The sequence below is a fragment of the Pleurodeles waltl genome, chromosome 1_2, assembly GCF_031143425.1.
Source record: "Pleurodeles waltl isolate 20211129_DDA chromosome 1_2, aPleWal1.hap1.20221129, whole genome shotgun sequence".
NCBI classification, from domain to species: Eukaryota; Metazoa; Chordata; class Amphibia; order Caudata; family Salamandridae; genus Pleurodeles; species Pleurodeles waltl.
Window position 1 is genome coordinate 406,152,478 of NC_090437.1, and position 21,055 is coordinate 406,173,532.

General features: G+C 45.7%; 1 long non-coding RNA gene across 1 annotated transcript in view; it reads right to left on the bottom strand.

Moving 5' to 3' along the window:
• Positions 1 to 20,757, bottom strand: part of LOC138295602 (uncharacterized) — a 35,816-nt gene extending 15,059 nt beyond the window's left edge. The window contains exons 1-2 of the long non-coding RNA XR_011203639.1: positions 20,700 to 20,757; positions 4,017 to 4,079 (exon numbers count right to left, since the gene is read on the bottom strand). This is a non-coding gene — a long non-coding RNA (uncharacterized lncRNA). The remainder of the gene's footprint in view (positions 1 to 4,016; positions 4,080 to 20,699) is intronic.
• Between the last annotated feature and the right edge of the window lie 298 nt (positions 20,758 to 21,055).

The following is a 21,055-nucleotide window of genomic DNA, read 5'->3' on the forward strand; positions in this document are numbered from 1 at the left end:
ATGGACCCTGACTTGTCACTTTGCCTTTCCATTTCACAGATGTGGGCCCCACTATGTGACCTCTGATATATTACCTCATGGACTAGAGCTGTGTGACATAGGTATATTGGCAATACAAGCGACATCGCTATTTTCCTTAGTTATTGCAAATACACATTTGTGAAAGCACAGACTGACCCCAGATTGTTTTGTGATTCAAGGGTGTTTATTTCAGTGCAAATTAGTGGAGGGGGTTGTAAAATGGACGGGTGATGGTGGAGGATTGTCCATGGCAGAGTCCAGTTTATTTGTTTCATAGGTGCATTGTCCAAAGTGGCATAGGAAGTGGAGCTAGGGCAGTAGATGGATGGACAGGGTGACGAAGTGGGACAGAAGGATGACATTCAGGGGGGTCTCATTTCCTGGCAGGGGTCTTGCCATTGTTCTCTGTCTTTGTCCTGGATCTCAGGGACTGTTTGCGGGGTGGTTCTCCATCTGCAGGGGGTGGGTTGCTGGTGTTGTGGTCCTGTAGCGGTGCCTCCTGTCCACTAGTGCCGGTGGAGGTGGTGGGCTGTTCATCATCCAGGCTAGTGTCAGGGGCTCCTTGTTGTGCCACAGTGTCCCTCCTGGTGTCCACAAGGTCGTTCAGCACCCCTGCAATGGTGACCAGGGTGGTGTTGATAGACGTAAGTTCCTCCCTGATCCCCAGATACTGTTGCTCCTGCAGCCGCTGGGTCTCCTGAAACTTGGCCAGTACCGTTGCCATCGTCTCCTGGGAATGATGGTACGCTCCGATGATGTTGGAGAGGGCCTCGTGGAGAGTGGGTTCCCTGGGCCTGCCCTCACCCTGTCGCATAGCTGTACTCCCAGTTCCCCTGTTATCCTCTGCCTCTGTCCCTGAACAGTGTGCCCACTGCCCCCAGGTCCCTGATTTTCTTGGGGTGGTGGGTTTGCCTGGGTTCCCTGTAGTGGTGGGCACACTGCTGCTTGGCGTGTCCTGGGGACAGAGGGATGGGCCCGCTGGGTGGGTGCTGTGCTGGTCTTTCCTGAGGGGGGAGGCTGTGTGGTGGCATGTGCCAGTGTGAGGGGAACCAACTGTCCCGAGGTCCCAGATGGGTGGGCTGGTCATCCTGATCCAGTTGGACAGAGCTGCTGTCATCACTGTGGGCCTCTTCTGTGGGGGGAGTGGACATGTCTGGAACCTCCAGTCCGGTGACGTTGGGTAGGGGTCCTGCAGGGGTGTAAAGACATGATTATTGCATCTGTGTGTGCCATCGTGTTCAATGGGTGGGTGACCCTGTACTCCAGTGCTTACATTCTTGTCTAGGACCTTGTGTGATAATTGGTTTGGGGTCTGTGTGGGTATCTGTAGTGGACATGCTTTGGTGATGGGTGTCCATGCTTTGTTGTTGCATGCAGGGCTTGGTATTGGGATGTGTGGGTTGTGATAGGGGGGCATATGTGAGGTGTTGGAGTGATGGGGGTGATGGTGGGGTATGTGATAGCATGCAGGTAGGGTGGGGGATGTAATAGTTAAGATTTGACTTACCAGAGTAGATTCCACCTGCTACTCCTGCGAGGCCCTCAGGATGCAGTATAGCCAAGAGTTGCTTCTCCCATGTTGTTAGTTGTGGGGGAGGAGGTGGGGGTCTGCCGCCAGTCCTCTGAACTGCAATCTGGTGTCTTGAGACCACTGAACTCACCTTCCCCCGTAGGTCGTTCCACCTCTTCCTGATGTCATCCTGTGTTCTTGGGTGCTGTCCCACTGCATTGACCCTGTCTACGATTCTGCGCCATAGCTCCATCTTCCTAGCTATGGAGGTGTGCTGCACCTGTGATCTGAATAGCTGTGGCTCTACCAGGACGATTTCCTCCACCATGACCCTGAGCTCCTCCTCAGAGAACCTGGGGTGTATTTGCGGTGCCATGATGTGGTGTAGGTGATGTGTAGGGTGGTGTGTGTTGTGATGTGTGAGGGGATGTGTTTGTGTGTGTTGTCTAAGGTGCGTGGATGTTGTGTGAGTGATGATGGTGTGTGCCTGTGGATGTTAGTATTGTTGATAGTGGTGTCTCTCTGTGTGCTTCTTTCTCAATTTTTGTCGTAAGGGTTTGTGGGTGATGTGGGTGTGTGTTTTATATTGTATTGGGTGTGTGGGAGTGGTGTGTGTATGTGTATCAGGTGTGTGTATTTTGAATTGTCCAATGTAGTTGTGTTTTGTAAACGTGTGTGTATTTTGAGCGCGGCGGTGTGTACCGCCAATGGAATACCGCAGTTGAAAGACTGCCGCGTGGATTCGTGGGTCGTGATAGTGTGGGCGTATTCCTGTTGGCGTGACGGTGTCGTTTTTTTTATCGCCAGTTTATCACTGACCTTTGGTGTGGCGGACTTGTGTGGGTGTCTGGATTTTGGCGGATTCCGGCCTGTGGGCCGTAATAGCTGTAGCAGAATTCTGCCGCCGCAGCGGTGTGTTGGCCGTCTTCTGCACGGGCGAGCGGCATTTACCACCAATGTTGTAATGAGGGCCTTGATGTCTTTTCTTTGATGAATCTAAATGTATGCAATATCGTTTGCGCAGTTCTTCTTGCTATTCTTTTGTACGGTAACCTTAGAATGTGTAGTAGTTCAAGCCTTGATTAGATTGCGATACTTTTGCCGCTTTGGACAGCCAGTATTGTTTCTGTATGGTTATCATTTGATTTTGAGACTAAGGGCCTGATTACAACTTTGGAGGAAGGTGTTAATCCGTCCCAAATGTGACGGATATACCACCCGGCATATTACGAGTCCATTATATCCTATGGAACTCGTAATATTGTGGGCAGGATATCCGTCACATTTGGGACGGATTATCACCCTCCTCCAAAGTTGTAATCAGGCCCTAAGTTACATGACATTAGCATTGTTAATATAGGGAAATAAACATTCTAATTTTGACATAAAAGGTGTGGTTATTCATGGCAGAGGTCATGGTGAGTGTAAATCACTGACTCCTAATGATTATTGATGTTACTGATTGTTGATGTTATTGATCTGTATTGGTACGGGATATATGGTGGGAAAAATGCAAAGCGAGTCAAAAGATCCATCAACCCATTCACGTCTCCCTTGTAAGTTTACTTAATAAGGTCTGATGCGCTAAGAGGTGCTAGAACCATTAAAGTGAAATAACCTTTTCATCACATTTGTTTATCCATGGCAGCTTCATGCCCGATTCTGAGGGGCATATTTAAGAAACGTGGCACTGCAACAGTACCCCTCTGTGCACCCCCCATAACGCCACCATGTGTATGCCGTATTTAAAATGCAGCACACCATGGTGACAGTTAGGGGATTAGCGTCAGACTTTTGATCAAAAATTCTGATGCTAATCCTGCAAAGCACCCAGAGGCCCATTGCAACCAATGGAAGCCTCCTTTTAATGCCTGCTCTGAGCAGGTGTTAAAAGTGCAGAAAAAATGGCGCAAGGAAGTCTCTTAAATTTCCTTTCACTATTTTTCTGGCCCCCTTAACGGGGCAATGCCCTCTTTGCATACATTATGCCTGGCGCAGGCTTAATAAAGTGCAAAGGATTACAAGGTGGTGCAATGCATGCATTGTGCCACTTTGTAAATATGGCGTGGTGTTTTTGGCCTTCTAACGCCACATTAGCGTCATAAAAATAATGCTAATGAGGCATTGGAATGGCACTAGCGGCTCTTAAATATTCCCCTGAGTTGTTAATGCTGGAATGTCGAATAGCATGAAGGGTTGGTTTTCACATTTACGAGCTGCATATCCTGCACAAATTCCTCGAGGTAGTACCTGGATAGATTTGTAAAGGAAAAACAACAGGTCCAAAAAAAAGCAGGGAAAACACTGTTTGCACTCAGTTTTAGTTTTACCCCAGGACTCACAATGTGGCAAATAGAGAAAGCAATATCAGATAATGTAATGTAGAGTAAAACATTTTTTTTCCAAATAAACTACCCCATTCCATTATTAATAAAACATTTTAGGGTTATCTATTAGAGGGGAATGGGCAAAGCATGGTACTTACTCTGTTCACAGTGCACATCTGCTTCAACTTGACCGATAATTCCTGCTGCATAATCGTCATGCGCTATAATAAAAAATAAAAGGGCATATCAATGGAGTTTTGAAGAACATATATTTTTACCTAAATGCAGTGGCCTTTGGCACCATGTAGGCGGTACAAGGCTAGATGGAAAGTAAGATATGCTTCACATTATAAATGTTGGACAGCATAGGGGCAATGTCAAAAACCATACATTATTCAACATGATTCTTTCAGTGCCCATAAAACAACTAAAAAAGAACCATAAACGTGTGCAAGAATTCCTCTGGGCCACATTTTAGCTCTCCTTTCTTAACACTTCAACTCAACTTGATTAACACAACATTCCATTCTGTAATGTACTGCTCCCCAACACAACACTTTTCATCATACATGCTTTTCCTTAGATGCTGTTTCTTTATCACCATAACTTCCATATTTTTCTTCTCCATTCTACATGACCCTCAATACAGCCACTTCTGGCAAACAGCTGGTATTCAGACTCAAACATACCCTCTTGTTACTTCAAAGGCTCAAATTGTGATACACCCTCTATACTCACAAATGATTTTTAAGAAAGTTGTTCAAGGACATCCCACTATGTGTGGACAAATGTATGGAGTCATGGAGTCTCATACTAATCTATTGATGCTCGCTATCATGGCATTACATTGAGGTAGGTAAAGCCTACATTGACTACAATGACTAATTTGGTCCAGTACAAATGGGACTCCATTGTCGGACGATATTGTCTATGGGTAAATCATCGCTAGAAAATTTGCTTGTTGAAAATTCTATTGCAGTAATAGTCTCAGAATACTTGATAATTCTTACATCTAACAATGTAGAAAAATAATCAACCCAAACCAAAGAAAAAAAATCCATCCTTCAAATTGACATGTAAATATAACCAAAACATAGATGCCTTGCTTTACCCATGGCCCATCAGGCAATTCACAGGATTTTATAGGTATCATAGCTACCATTTTGTCATTTCATGGGGGAGGATGCCAATCTACCCAAATAGACTGATTGAGGCTGCATAGATCGATACAAAAATGAAGGTCTTTGTTCTTCTTATAACCTATGACTGTTGGTGACATCCAAAGTGAAGAATCTGTTGGTTTGATGATATCATCCTTACACATCTTTTCCAAAACTTCAAACAATTACTTTCTTATACTTAATGGAACCCCCTCAATTTGTGTTTCACCAGGATCATGTTATCCTTAAGTTTGATATAATGCCAGAAACCCTTCCCTTACATGTTCAGAATTACTTTCTAGTGTTTCTCTAACAGTTGTTCCATACACCTGTCAGTATATGACCTGGACTCCACCACCAACACATTCTCACTACACTTGCACAGCTCCCTTTCAGTAGTGACCTGATTAATTAACTTGGCCACAAGAGCATACCTAACGCCCCTTGATGGAACCACCACAAAATAATCTTTCCCATTAAAAGCAAAGTAGACTTTAACTGAAACAAAATTCCCCATTAGCATGATGCTTTCATCAAAATACCCTAGAAGGTTGATCTCCAAATCTCCATTTGCTTCAGGCTTCCCATCTGGCTCCTGAGGTTCACATCTATACCATACCCTACCATACGTTTTCTCTGAAATAGTTGTAATGTGAGCACCAGAACCAACTAGCAAGTCCAAATAACTCCATTAGTGATGACTTTATCAATGGGTTACAATTCTTCTCACATCACAATTTGCTCCAATCAATCACATCAGTTGTATATACCATATTTTCATATTATCTTAAAAGTAATTTTCATCATCTACACCAATACCTTTGGCTCTCTTCTGGCTAGCCTGGCACACTCTGTCAAAATGCCTCACTGCTCCACAATTGCTACATTTTTTTTTTACAGAAGAGCAAAATAATGTTATTCAGGACCGTTGCCATTTTCATTCTCCACTGGTCTCTTTATGATGCTCCCTTTTACAGAAACACCTTTAGCAATTTACAGTTTCAATACTATTGACTGTTTTTTGTCTCTCAATTCTTTATTCAATTTTAAAAAATTATACAAATAATGATCTTCAATTAAATACCGACACATAAACATGAAGTGCAGATGGTACATAAAAGTATAAGCAATGATAATAAAATAGAAGGAACCAAAGAAAAAATATTATAAGTTCCACAGTTGCATACATAGGTGATCAATCAACACAACAATATTTAAATGTATGTGGCAAAATCAAGGAAATGTATGTGAACATTATGTATTAAAACAAGTATAAACCCATCACCAAAAAAGTATATGTTTGAATACCTGAGTGTCATGAGTCTAGAAAAGGGCCCATATATGGTTGAAGTGGTGAAGATTATCATTAAATTTATGAATATTTTTTTCAAATTTAGCGACATCAAACATATCTTTGAGCTACGAATGTACTGTTAGAATAACATTGGTCCTCCAAAAACTTAATATATTAACTTTAGCTAAGCTGAGAGCAGCGGAAAGCCATTTAAAGGTATGAATAGATATAGGGGATAGTTCTGAAGTATTGTGCAAAAGTGATAAGTGCTTTATAAGAGAAAAATTAATAGAAGAATATTTTTCAAGTAGTCTTCGATCTGAAGCCATAATGTATGAATATCTGGGCATTCTCACAGCATGTAAACAATGTCACAATCAGATGCTTGGCATCTCCAACAAAGGGAGTCAGAACTGAGTTTAGATGTATATAGTTTGCCCGGGGACCAGTGCCAACAGTGCAGTATTTAAAAAAAATTAATTTGAAGATGGGAGTCTCTAAGCTCTTTGTTATAATTTTCTAATATGATATCTAATTCTTTGTCCGTAAACTTTGTGTTCAAACGTGATGACCACCATAACCTAAAATTATTGGAAGTTTCTATAGAAAATGAAAAATCAATTAGGATGGCATAGAGACCAAAGATAATACCCTTGAAGTTTTTCAGGGTATGAGTATACAGTGTGATTGGGGAATGGGGAGTTATATCATGAGCTATTACCAAACTGACAGCAAGTGCAGATGACAGTTGGGTATATCAATTAAGTTGTGATGAGGGGAGGTTGAATTCTTGTTGTAAAATTGAAAATTATTTTAAGGAGGATTGTTGTGTAAACACATCAGTTATACAATGTATTTTGTGATTGTTCCAGAATGACCAGTTAAGTTCAGCCCCCTTGTGTGTGATATCTGCGTTCTTCCATGGAGGAGCTTGAGAATGGAGACAAGCATGAGTATTTGTAAGCTTATGTGCTTTCTGCCAGGCTAATTATGAGGAGTAAATGTCAGGATTAGTAGATTTTTGTTACCCATGGGCATTTTGTATAATAAATTGCCAGTTCAGTGTCAGATTGAGTTAAGGATTGTTCAAGTTTTGTCCAAATTGGGGTATTCCTATGAGTAGGTAATATATAAATGGAGTGAGCTAATTGTTGCGCAATCCAATCATTTTTTCAAAGAGGAAGATGTAGGCCTCCTTTTGCTGAGGAAGAGTGTAACTTCAAACCATTTAATCAAGGTCTATTCCCGCCACATATGAACCAAGATATAATGGGAGTCATTCTACTCCAAAGTGATACATTAAAAGATTTCCATATTTGAAAATCTCTTTTGGTCTGTTCAACTATGGGATTTAAATTGCCTGTAATCATATCGTTCTGACCACTATTGAGAAAAATACCTAAGTATTTTAATTTCAAGTGTAACCATTTGAATAGGAGGTCATTGATAGAAGGTTTAGTGGTAACGGGAGTCATTGATAAAGCTTCGCATTTGTTCCAATTAATTATATAGCTCAAGAAATGTCAGAATATGCTTCATTGGGAGATCAAAGCGTTTGCTGAATATTTGGGGGATGAGAGAGCCAGAAGAATATCATCTGCATAATAAAAGGATTTGATTTCCCCAGCAGGAGTGTCAATGCTCTTGATATCAGCATTAGACCTTCTGGTGATAAAGTAGTTCTAAAGCCAGGAAAAACAATAATGGAAATAGTGGACAACCTTGCTGATTACTGTAATGGATGGGAAAGTATGGGGATGTAAATCCACCACGTTACAACCACCATAGGTGAATAATACATAGCACTAGTTAAAGTAATACAATCTTTGTAAAATCCTATTTTTCCATAGTGTGTAATAAATTACCCAATTCTGCTCTATCTAAAGCTTTTGTCCTCATCCAAGGAAAGAAGGACTTTCTCCTCTTTATCATTTCACAATTGCCATAATAAATGTGAGATAGTACGCAAATTATTAGAAGATGAACAACCTGGGACAAACCCAACTACAAATGACTGTTTCAATAGCTTCACTCAATGAATGATTCTTACTAGTTAGTAATTTTTCATGTTTTTTTTGTTAAACTACTACTACTACTTATATAGCCATTTTAACTTCTCTTCACATTTATCTAATTCATTTGGAGGTTAAAAAATTAAAATATTTAAAAAAATCATTTGACCCTTCACTCCTAAGCAGTGTTCCAAGACACACATTTCCCTACTAGACCCCCAAATGAAACAAGCTGTGGGACAGCCTGTTCCTGAAGTTGAGTGTAAATGAGATAGGGAAAACAATAAATTGGGAATAGTTTTCATCAGCGGACTGCCTCCGCAGTCTTGCGCTGTTCGCCATCACACTACAGCTTAAGTGGTCAGAATGAGATTTGCTCACACGCTGCTGTAGGGCATTGCTTAGACTGGCCTCTACTGCAGTAGCTTCCCAACAGACTTGGAGATGCATTACATAAGGTTAATGTGTGATTTCCAGTGCAGCCAGACCCACTCAACTTGCAATGTACCACTTGTTTTCCAGTGTGACCTAGCTGTTGTCTTTCGATTTGTTCACTCATGTGGAAATCAATATCTTGAAAATCCTTGGTTTGCTTTTCCAACTTTTCATTTACAGTTTCCAGTGTGATTCCATGCACACAACTGCAGCAATTTTCCACTGCAGCACAGGAGGCTTTTCAAAGCAATGCTGCCTGATTATGTTAGATTGATGTAAGACGGTGGCAGTTTCTATTTCTAAATATATGTATATGTAAAATAACTCATTGCACTCCAGGAAGATATTTCTTCAGCCTTTAATTCACATAATTGTAAGTTGTGCTACCACCACCCAATGCGTTTCAACCTACAAAAGGTCTTGATCACCTATATACATATCACCAACTGGCCGCTTGAGAAATCGCGCGCTCTGACTGCCGGTTTTGCTATATACATATAGCTGATTTCTTCATGTCTTTATTGCAAAGGTAATATTGCAGACATTCTACATTGCCTATAAGAACATCATTTATTGTATTTATTGTATATTGAAATGTAAAATATTTGATACTTTTATGACTTGTTGAAAGTCGAATAAAGTTTTTGTACTACTACTACTATAAGAACATCATAAAAAAATGCAATATAATACCCTTTCGGAAACCTGCATTAGATGAAATCATAGGCCTTCTTTACAACCCCGGCGTTTGGTGTTAAAGTGGCGGTACTACCGCCAACAGGCTGGCGTAATTACCGCCAAATTATGACCATGGTGGTGAGAACTCAGATAGACAGTCAATTTACCACACCGACCGCCAGGGCGGAAACAACAGGCACCACATCGGTAGCCTTCTATAGCCAGGCAGAAGTAAATGTTCTGCTCACCATATTAAGACCCTGGAAACCGCCACCTTTTCCGGGGTGGTACCAACAACATCAAAAGCCTGGTGGAAACACTGTATAGAAGGGAAAGGACTCACCATTGTAGACGCAGGGAACAACCACACCGCCATGGAGCCCGAGCTGCATGTCTTCCCCATGTTCGTTTACGTGCAGCTCCAACACGAACACCAACTATGCCGAAAACGACGACGGTGAGTACAGCCACCCAGCACACCAGGGAGGTGGAGGAAAAAGAGAGTGACACACACCCCCATCCCCAACACCATACACACATACAGCTGCAGTACTAAAACATATTTACCCCCTTCCTCGGATGAATAATGCAAGGATAACAGGAATTTACTAAAGTGAGTGTAATGAGATCAACACAGTATAAATAAGAAATATGTAATTCAACAGATATATACAATTGTACAGTTCAAGGGACACTGCCCAGTCCTCAGTGTGCGCGGGCCACAGGGACACAGGCCAAAGTCCAAGGCCCCACCACCTGCATTAACACGGAGAGAACACTGCAGGGGCATCAGTGGGTAAATAGGCAGGCACCTCAGGGGGACGGGGGCACCTCAGCCGGGAGATGAAACAAGACCACTGGTTCTGGAGGGGGCAACATGCCCTGTGTGTGGTCCTGGGGAGTGCAAGGCCACAGTCTCTCAAGTGGGTGACTTGCCCACTTGCTCTGGAGGGGGCAACATGCCCTGTGCTTGGTCCTGGGAAGTGCACAGCTGGGGTTTGTGGATGTCTTACCCACTGGTTCTGGAGGAGGAATTCTGCCCTGTGCTCTTGATCCTGGGAAGGCTGGGGTTGGTTGGTGTCTTACCCACTGGTTCGGGAGGGGGCATCGTGCCCTGTGCTCTTGATCCTGGGGAGGCTGGGGTTGGTGGGTGTCTTACCCACTGGTTCGGGTAGGGGGCATCGTGCCCTGTGCTCTTGTCCTGGGGAGGCTGGGGTTGGTGGATGTCTTACCCATGGGTTCTGGAGGGGGCATTGTGCCCTGTGCTCTTGATCCTGGGGAGTGCAAGGTCACGGTCTCTCAGGTGGGTGTCATACTCACTGGATTTCTGGATTTGCAGGGGCAGGCCGTACAGCAGCCCATGGAGGCAGGACTACATACGTTCTGCCGGCAGTGATGGCTGCTCAGTGGTGGTAGTGGTGCTGCTTTTGCAGCTACTAGTGGGGGGAAGCTCCAGCCCATCCTTTGCAGCCTCGGATGGCTGCCCACTGGTGGTGGTGGTGGTGCTGCTGATGCTGGTGGGGGAGGCCCCAGCCCATCCCCTGCAGCGGATGGCTGCCCACTGGTGGTGGTGGTGCTGATGCTGGTGGGGGGAGGCTCCAGCCCATCCCCTGCAGCCTTGGATGGCCGCACAACCATGGTTGGTGGTGGGGGCTCCATCAGAGTCCCTGCTCCTGCTCCAGGCCCCTTGCCCTTCCTGCCTGCTGGCTCCTTGCTCTTCATGGAAATTGTGGATGTTGGTGTGTCTGCATCTGGATGGTGTTTGGGTGAGTGCCTGTGGGATGATGTGTGGTGCTTGTGTTTGAGTGTGCCACTCTTGTGTGTTGTCTTGTGTGCATGCTCGTCTGCCTGTGTGCTTGGGATAGGTTGGGGTTTAGGGCAATGGGATTGGGTAGAGGAAGTTGGAGGGGGGAAGGTGGAAACTGGGACAATGGCTGCCATCAAAGAGGGGGCCAGAGCCTGGATCGATCTCTGTTGGGCCACCAAGCCAGGGTGAATTCCCTCCAGGAATGCATTAGTCTGTTGCATCTGGGCTGCCAGCCCCTGGATGGTATTCACAATGGTAGATTGCCCTACAGTGATGGATCTCAGGAGGTCAATAGCCTCCTCACCCACGGCAGCACGGCTCACTGGGGCAGGGCCTGAGGTGCCTGGGGTGAAGGAGATGCCCACCCTCCTGGGTGAGCAGACACGGGCAGCTCGGTGAGGGGCTGCTGGGAGGGCGGTGCTGGTACGGGGGTGGCGGCTGTACCTGTAGCGAGGGTGGTCACAGAGGTATCCGCCACCACCAGGAGCCTCCATCGGAGGAGGTATCTGTGTCAGAACTGTCCCTCCAGTCTCCGCAGTGGTGCTACCCTCGCCCTACGGCCCACTCTTGCCCTCATCGGTGGTGGACTCCGCCTCCTGGATCCTGTGGGATGCATCTCCCTCTGTCGTCGGTGCCTCTGCTCCTCCACCAGATGATGCTAATGTACATAAGGACAGGGTGACAAAACAAAAAGGCGGGGAAGAGACAAAGGATACACTTGGTCAATGGCTGCACCAACACCACCAGAGGACCTACTCTGCAATGTCAGGCCTGGCCTAGGGGCACCCACTGACACATATCCCCCACCCAGATACCACCCTACCATGCGTAAGTTATGATGATGGGCACTGTACTCACCCCCTTGTGGCTGCTGTGATGCCCTCAAGCGCCCATCCAGCTCAGGATAGGCCACCACCAGTATGCGGGTTATCAGTGGGGTCAGGGTTCAATGGGCACGCCTTCCTCATTGGGACGCCATCCTCAGCTGGGCCTCCACCATCTTCCGTGCCCAGCGTCTCAGGTCGTCCCACCGTTTCCGACAGTGGGTGCTTCGCCTGCCGTAGACCCCAAGGGTCCGCACCTCCTTGGCGATGGTACACCATATACCCTTCTTTTGATGGGCGCGGACCTGCAGAGGTAATACACACAGGACAATAGTATCAGTCAGACAGCCCGTCTGTTACACTTATGGCCCATCATACTCATTCACATCACCATTTACACACACATGGCCCAGCACACAACCTGTACGCTGCCCAGGGGACATTCACCCACCGCCATTACATGAGGCCTTCACACACCACTCCATGCATTCATGCCACATGCATCGTGCCCACAGTGTACTCACCTGTTGGTCTGGAGGCCCATACAGCTGTCCGTACTGGGGTAGGACCCCATCCACCAGTCTCTCTAACTTTGCTGAGGTGAAGGCAGGGGCCCTTTCCCCAGTCACACAGGCCATGGTAGGTTCCAAACACAGGTGACAGCAGCACATGCAGTGTAGGTCCTCTCCTGTGGAAGGTCAGGTAGCAAGTGAGGAATCAGATAGAAAATGGCAGTCAAGTCCGCGGCGGTGCATACCGTCACTGCCGGCGTACATCACTATTGCCCACTGTACCCCCTAGGGCCCAATGTTAACCAATGAGGAGTTACACCGCGGTTCTCGACCGCCTCCCGCAATGGCGCACAACGTCAGTGGAATTACCTCACTTCTACCTGTCCCTTCACACAGGACAGGCAAGCGCCATTTCGAGGGGGGGGAAGGCCCAGGATAATTACTGCATCACTGTCTAAATTTAGACATACAGGACAATTCTCGCTTACCCATTACAATTTGACAGCATGCATTGTACTGTTGTAGCCCCATTGTTCAGTTTGTGGCCGGCTCCTCACTCTTTTGTCCCATAGATTGCTACTGCTGTGGATGAATAGGAGATGGAGAAATTTCCTGGTGTACAGACCACTGGTAGACTTGGCAACAATGGAGGACAGGCACATCATTCTCACCTATAGACTTGACAGGGCCACAATCACAGAGCTGTGTGCCCAATTGGAGCGTGACCTGATATCTGCTATCCGTGACCCCACTGGGATCCCTCTTCTTTTTGCAAGTTCTACAAGTGCTCCATTTCATGGAAACTGGTTCTTTCCAAGTGACAGTGGGCTTGGGAGCAGGAACGTCACAGCCAATGTTCTCAATAGTGCTGACCAGAGTGTTCTCTGCCCTGATTAAACACATGTGCAGCTACATTGTATTTCCCCAGGTGGAGGATTCGGCCACAGTGAAGGCTAACTTCTATGCAATGGGACATATCCTCAACATAATTAGGGCAATTGATGGAACACATATTGCATTTGCCCCCTCCCCCATCAAAGTGAACAGGTGTTCAGAAATCGTAAGGGTTTCCACTCAATGAATGTACACATGGTGTGCTTGGCGGACCAGTACATCTCCCATGTCAATGCTAAGTATCCTGGGTCGGTGCATGATGCCTTTATCCTGAGGCATAGCAGCATCCCAAATGTGATGGCCCAACTACAGAGGCAGAGGGTGTGGCTAATAGGTGAGCCCTGGTCCCCAGCCAGTATATGTTGGTGTATGGGTATGGTGTGGGACATATGGAATAGTGTGAGGCTAAATGTTGAACCTCAATAATTGCAGGTGACTCTGGTTACCCCAACCTATCAGGGCTTCTGACCCCTGTGAGGAATGCCAGGACAAGGGCAGAAGAACTTTATAATGAGGCACATGGGCGTACCAGAAGGATCATAGAAAAAACATTTGGCCTCCTGAAGGCCAGGTTTCAGTGCCTCCATCTAACAGGTGTATACCTGTGCTACTCACCCAAGAAGGTCTGCCAGATAATAGTGGCATGCTGCATGTTGCTCAACATTGCCCTGAGACGCCATGTGCCTTTTCTCCAGGAGGATGAGGCTGGAGATGCCTGTGTGGAAGCAGTGGACCCTGTGGACAGTGAGGATGAGGGGACAGAGGATGAGGATGAGGACAACAGAACAGCAGTGATCAGCCAGAATTTCCAATGACACACAGGTAAGACAGTGTTACTTCACATTTCATTGTCATTATTTTGAAATTCTTTGGCACTGGCATGTTGTTATTTCCCACTTCTATGCCCACTTACTGTACCCGTTGGCAATTCATTTTACAGATGTTTGTGCCTCACTATAGCTCCTGCTGTGATCACTGCAGCCAACTACAGGTCTTTCTTATGTGCTCATTTACTGTACAGTTGAATTGGAATGTTTGTACCTGTTTAAATGAATACATACTTGAAAAAAGTGGCTTACTCCATACTTGTATTTTTTCCAAGTATGTTTATTGAAGTGCTAAGAAAAAGAGGGGCAAGTGTAAGGGGATGGGGTGATGATGGAGGGAATTCCAGGGTGTAGTTCCAGTCTGTAGCACAGGTGCATTGTCCATGGGGACATAGGAAGGGAAGCATTGGCAGTTCAAGGTGGACAGGGTGACAGAGTGGGACACAAGGGTGACAATCAGGAGAGTCTCATTTCATGGTGGGGGTCTTGGCAATAGTCTCTGGCTTCTGCCTTGATTGCAGGGAATGTTTGTGGGGTGGTTCTCCTTCTACAGGGGGAGGGGTGCTGGTGGCCTGTGAGTCCTGAAGGGGGCCTCCTGGCCACTAGCGGCAGCAGAGGTGCAAGGGAGTACAGATGACTGGCTAGTGGCAGGGGGCCGCTGGTGTGACACTGCCTCCCTCATAATGTTGGCCATGTCTGCCAGCAACCCTGCTATGGAGACCAGGGTGGTGTTGATGGCCTGCAAGTCCTCCCTGATCCCCTGGTGACTGTCCCTCCTGAAACCGCCTGTTCTCCTGCACATTGTCCAGGATCTGACCCATCGTGTCCTGGTAATGTTGATATGCTCCCAGGATCTCGGTAAGTGCCTACTGGAGAGTCGGTTCCCTGGGCCTGTCCTCCCCCTGGTGCACAGCACTCCTCCCAGTTTCCCTGTTGCCCTGTGCCTCTGTCCCCTGAACCGTGAGCCCACTGCCACTGACCCCAGGACCCCAGGTCCCTGATTGTCTTAAGGGTGAGGTGTGACATGGGGTCCCTGTAGAGGTGGACACACTGCTGAATGACGTGTCCTGGGGACAGAGGTGTGGGTATGCTGGGTGGGTGCTGTGGTGGTGTTTCCAGATGGTAGAGGCTCGGTGGTGGTGTGTGATTGGGCTTGGGCAACTGACTGTCCAGAGGTCTCTGATGGGCCAGGTTGATTATCCAGATCCAGGTGACCAGAGTTGCTGTCATCACGGTGGGCCTCTTCAGTTGGGGGACTGGATATTGCTGGCACCTCCTCTCCGATGACATTGGCTGGGATACCTGTGGGGATGTAAATGATGTGTTATTGTTTCTGTGTGTGACATACTGTTCATTGGTGAGTTGCCCTCTTTGGTTGTATTTGCCCTGGCAGCTTTAACTTTTGTAAGTTGGTATGTGGTAGGCTAGCTGATTCTCTCTAGTGTGCGTTCTTTGGTGATAGGTGTCCATGCAGGGCTGTGAGTGATGTCCCTGCATTGGTAGAGCATGCAGGGCTTGGCATTGGGATGAGTGAGATGTCATGGTGGGGTGTGTGGGAGGTGGTGGAGTGATGGGAGTGAGGGTGAGGGTGGGGGTATGTGATGGCATGCAGGTAGGGGGGTGATAGTAGTAAAGAATTGACTTACCAGAGTCCAGTCCTCCTCCTACTCTGGCCAGGCCCTCAGGATGCATGATTGACAAGACTTGCTCCTCCCATGTTGTTAGTTGTGGGGGTCCACTGCCAGTCCTCTGTACAGCGAGTTGGTGACGTGCTGCAATGGAATGTACCTTCCCCCGTAGGTTGTTCCACCTCTTCCTGATGTTGTCCCTAGTTCTTGGGTGCTGTCCCACGGCATTGACCCTGTCCACGAGCCTCCGCCATAGCTCCATCTACCTTGCTATCGATATCTGCTGCACCTGTGCTCCAAATAGCTGAGGCCCTACCCTGATGATTTCCTACACCATGACCCTTAGCTCCTCCTCTGAGAATCGGGGGTATCTTCGTAGTGCCATGGGTGTTGTGTGGGGTGTGTAGGTGAGGGTGTGTTGGGTAATGTGTTGGGGTGTGTGATGTAGGGTACGTGAGTGGTGTACAGGTGTGAGTAGTGTGTGGCTCTGGTTTTGTCTGTGGTAATGGTTTGTAGTCATAAACGGCTGTGGGTAATGTGGGTGTGTGTTTTATAGCAGTGTGGGTGTAGTTTGTGTATGGGTGTCAGGTGTATGTTGTTTGAATTGTCCAATGTGGTGTTGTTTTGTTTGTGTGTGTGTATTTTGAGAGCAGCGGTATGTACCGCCAATGGTTTACCGCCAATGAATGTCCACTGTGGTGATTCGTGGGTCATAATGCGATGGGCGTAGTTCTCTTGGCGTAACGGTGTGGGTTTTGATACCACCAGTTTATCACTGACCTTTGGTGTGGAGGAATTGTGTCTGTGGCTGAATAGTGACGGATTGGTGTGTGTGTGTCATGATATGGTGAATGGATATCCGCCACGGCGGCGGCATGTTGGTGGCAGTCAGCATGGCGGTAACTGGGATTTACTGCCAATGTCATAATGAGGGCCATAGTCTGGATTAGAATAATCAACCTAGATATGAAGAATACAAATGATGTGAACTACATACCTTACAATGCGACATAAGAGTTTATACTCAAGACACATGTTTGATTTATACCAGAGAGCTGTGTTATCTGTAGGATCTGCAATGGAGTTGAACAATGTGTATACAGTGATGACCATGTTTTGAAGACCAGCACACTTGAGACAAATATCAGTGTTACAAGTGTTTATTAAATATACTTCATATATGTTTATTTCTATGTCAATGTGTTTTGGTATAAACCTGAAGAAGAATGCTAAATATATATGTTTTCTAATAAACATTTAAAAATGATATATAAACGAAGATTGTGATATGGATTTTCATTATAATCCAAATTTATTGAGGAACAGAATAATTCTGTTGGGCTTTCATTCAGGATGTTGAAGTGACTGGCGGGAGTTATGAGAATGGGGCAGCTGGAAAAAAAAACAGCAGAAGATATACATGCACGATCAAGCCAAAACAAAGTAGAAAGCATTATCCAATGTACACTCATTCTTCAAACCACTCTTAGCAATAAATCTGGCCTACTACTCTATAATTACGAAATTCACAAAGGAGCCTAAACCAGACACAATTTTACATTCATCACACAACAAAAATGACCCACAGAAAAGTGGGTAACAATGAGCATGTTGGAAGGACTCACTACTTTGGTCCAAGTGGCTCCCTCTAGAAACACATCTCCCTCTCATTCCGACATGCCAGTGAAAGATATTGGTCGCAGTAGAAGGAGAGTGGTTGGGACTGGAAGAAATGGGAGGGTTGGGCGAGTAAGCATGTTTGATGGCTCAGCACTTTGGTCCAAGTGGCTCCTTCTAACGACACATCTTGCTCCCATTCTGACATGCCAGTGAAAGATGTTGGTCACAGTAGGGAGGGACTGGAAGAGATGGAAGGGTCAGGCGAGGAGTCAATCATGTGACACAGAGGAATGTGGAACTGGTCCGTGGAGGCCTAAGGGTTAGTTTGGGGGAAATGGACACTCATTTTGTACTGTGGAAGAGCTGAAGGTTTGCACAGACATGAAGATGCATTCCATCGATTAAGGAACAGAGCAAGTTTTACATGGGTGCACAAGAAAGACAGTGGTAACCAGTGCTTAAATAGAGTCATGTGCAACAGCAATACGCAGGCAAAGACACCATCAACATCAAGAAATAAATCAAATTCAAAGTAGAATGACACATGTAAGGAAATGCCTCTTTTTACATGTACACCCCCACATTTATAGACTGATGCTGATGGTTTTTCGACTCGAAGAGTGCACTGAGGCCTACAAGTCAGACCTTAGTGCGAGTGTTTTACCCCAAATTACATATTGATTTGGATACACCCAATTGGCAAGGCATGACTTACTTATAAGTACCTGGTATATGGCACCCAGAGTACCAAGGGCATGTAAGAAAGAGTATCCACTCGGGGCTGCAGCATTGTTTGTGCCACCCTTTGTGCAACAAGGTACATAAAGGCTCCCAACCTGCCACTGCAGACAGGAAGGGCAGTGTTCCACTGCCAGTTCAACATTGCCATTGAAACCAATGGCAAAGCCAACTTATCAATTAACATTATAAGTATCCCCTATGAAAGGACTATGGATTCCTATGGCAAGGGAGTTGTATTTTGTTAAGTAGGACATATGTTTTTGGATATGTCTTAAAAACAACACTTCCAATTTCTCATTTTGCTGTGGGTAAAATTGGTAGTTCCATTCACTAACACAGAGTTACTGAGTGGCATATTAACCCAGCTAACTTTTGACTGAGACTACCAAACTGGGCCATGTATGATATTAAATTAATCATGGCATTAATCTGATGTCCAGGTCACAATTAATCCCACTAGTAAAGGTAGGCAATCTTCAGAAAGCCACTCTGTGCTCTATTTGTCCAAAAGCCTCACAAAGACACACACAGACAGCTTTCTGACCACCTGGGGAGACACTTGAATGGCTCCGAGGCCCAGGAGCAAAGGCAGTGCTGCAGCAGCGAGGTGTCAGCTCCTCTGCCAAGATGGCCACTACAGGGTTAGCCCAGAGGTGAGTTTCAAAGGGAAAGCCGCATTTGAAGGGCCGTCCAGCCCAACACCCCTAAGCAGGATGCCTTTTGTTCCTGTAGACAGCATGGATAAAGGTCCAGAGAGTGGAAACCTGCCCTCAAACTGTTTTTTAATCCGGGTGTGTAGCCCTCACGTAGCCACTCCTCTAGGGTGGGCTACCAAGCTCCTGATGACAAAGGAAGGATTGTGCCATCTGGAAAGTCCTGAGAATCATTCACATATCTCTGCTGGTGGTAAGAACAGTGTGTGTGTGTGTGACTTTAGGAGGCTACTGGACAAGCAGAGTACAGAGTGGCAACTTTCAAAAAGTTGCCTACCTTTAATGGTGACATTGTCGCCACTCTTCACTCATGGACAGAGGAACACCCACAAAGGCACCCCTGTTGACTGCACTACAACCTGAGCATCCTTTGAGCATCATTTTGTTTGAATCCCTCAGCATCAGGACCCCCCCCATTGATGTTTATGCGGTCATCCTGTACCAGGTGGCCAGGTAACTGTGCAAAATATCCTTTCCGGCCCCCTAGACCTCCGTCCTGCTGGACTTGGTGGCCCAACTCAGGCCGGAGTTGCCAAACTAACCTTTACAAACTTTTCAAAAGTTTCCAAACTTTTTATTTGTCAATGCTTGTTTGCAGTTGATAGAAAAGTTATGTATTGCTTCTAGAATCTATATCCCCAGAATCCTACAGTTGATTTTGTTGTTTAAGGTCTCTAAAAAAAATTCATATAAGTATAACCTATTTTTATAAATTGGTGTCTTACTTCTTTTGTGTCATGTGATTTTCTTAATATTTTTTTGGGTGCTGTTAAATGCTTTACACATTGTTCCTTTGCTAAGCCTAACTGCTCGCAGCCACAGCTACCCAGGGCTGAGTTTAAGATTAAGTAATCATACCTAACTGGAGTGTATTTGTGAGTGTACTGCACAATAAGGCCTCCCAGTCACATCATATAGTACACCCAAATCCTCACAACACTGATTTACTATTATGTAGCTTGACTCAGGTACTTAAAAAACACTTTATTAATAGCTCCCAACTTTGTTCTTCAAACCACAAGGCACACCTTTATCTCAACTTCAACTTAATGGCTAAGCCTAAGCAATTAACCCGACATTTCAGAATCATGTTTCTCTCAAGGCAATATTGATTTAAGATTCAGGAATAAGCATAATGAACAAAAATATGAGCATTCTGCATTCAAGAAAGAAGTGCACTAGGAAAGAAGAAGTCAACGGCAGAAAAGCAGCAATTATGCAGCTTATCACCCTGTGCACAGTAAGAGACCCAAGAAAAATGCATCATTTCCGTATTGGGTGACATTAGGCTGTACAGGGTGCCACCCGTGTGGACCTTGATATCCTCTCCCTTGTCTGAGGAAACACATTCCATTCTGAACTGTGAAATCCGCTGGGAACCTGTACACACTGCAGCCACATATGAAAAAAACATACCGTGTGGCAATGGCAAGCTGTGGTCAGAGAGACAGAGGTGGCATAAGAAACAATAGTGGCAAAAGAGGGTACATATCAGCTCAGCCTTCTCTAGGGAATTTGCGACGGGGTCAGACGAGTGGCTCATTACTTTTCTGAATTGGGATCCATTTTCCACATGTTTTAATTCTCAGGTAGACAGTTGTGCAAGAAATTACCTCACTCTGTTTAAATTGGCTTATTGGTTTGTTGAATTGACATTCATTAACATATTGACTCAGTGTAGACTAAAATGACTTACAATTCGCACCAGGTTTTCTTCGCGTTGTAGGGGTTCCACCGGCCACACAGTCTCCGGCTGCGGAAGGCAAAACTATATTTATCAGAGCGGTGTCCTGTTTGTTTAAATTGACTATTATTTCCTAAGCACTACGTTTGAAATCAAAGACTCTTAGGACAAAACATAAAAAACATGCATTAAACATTGCATCGAGAGCGTGTAAACAGTTCTAAGTGGCGCGCAGAGCACATTGAATGGTTTCCGGTTTTCTCTGTGGTCTCAAAATACTGAATCCTGTACCTACCGAAGGTGCCTTTGTCGCTGTTGCGGTAAAGGCTGAAGCAGAGGTCCCCGAAAGTTTTTTGCATCTGGTGTGG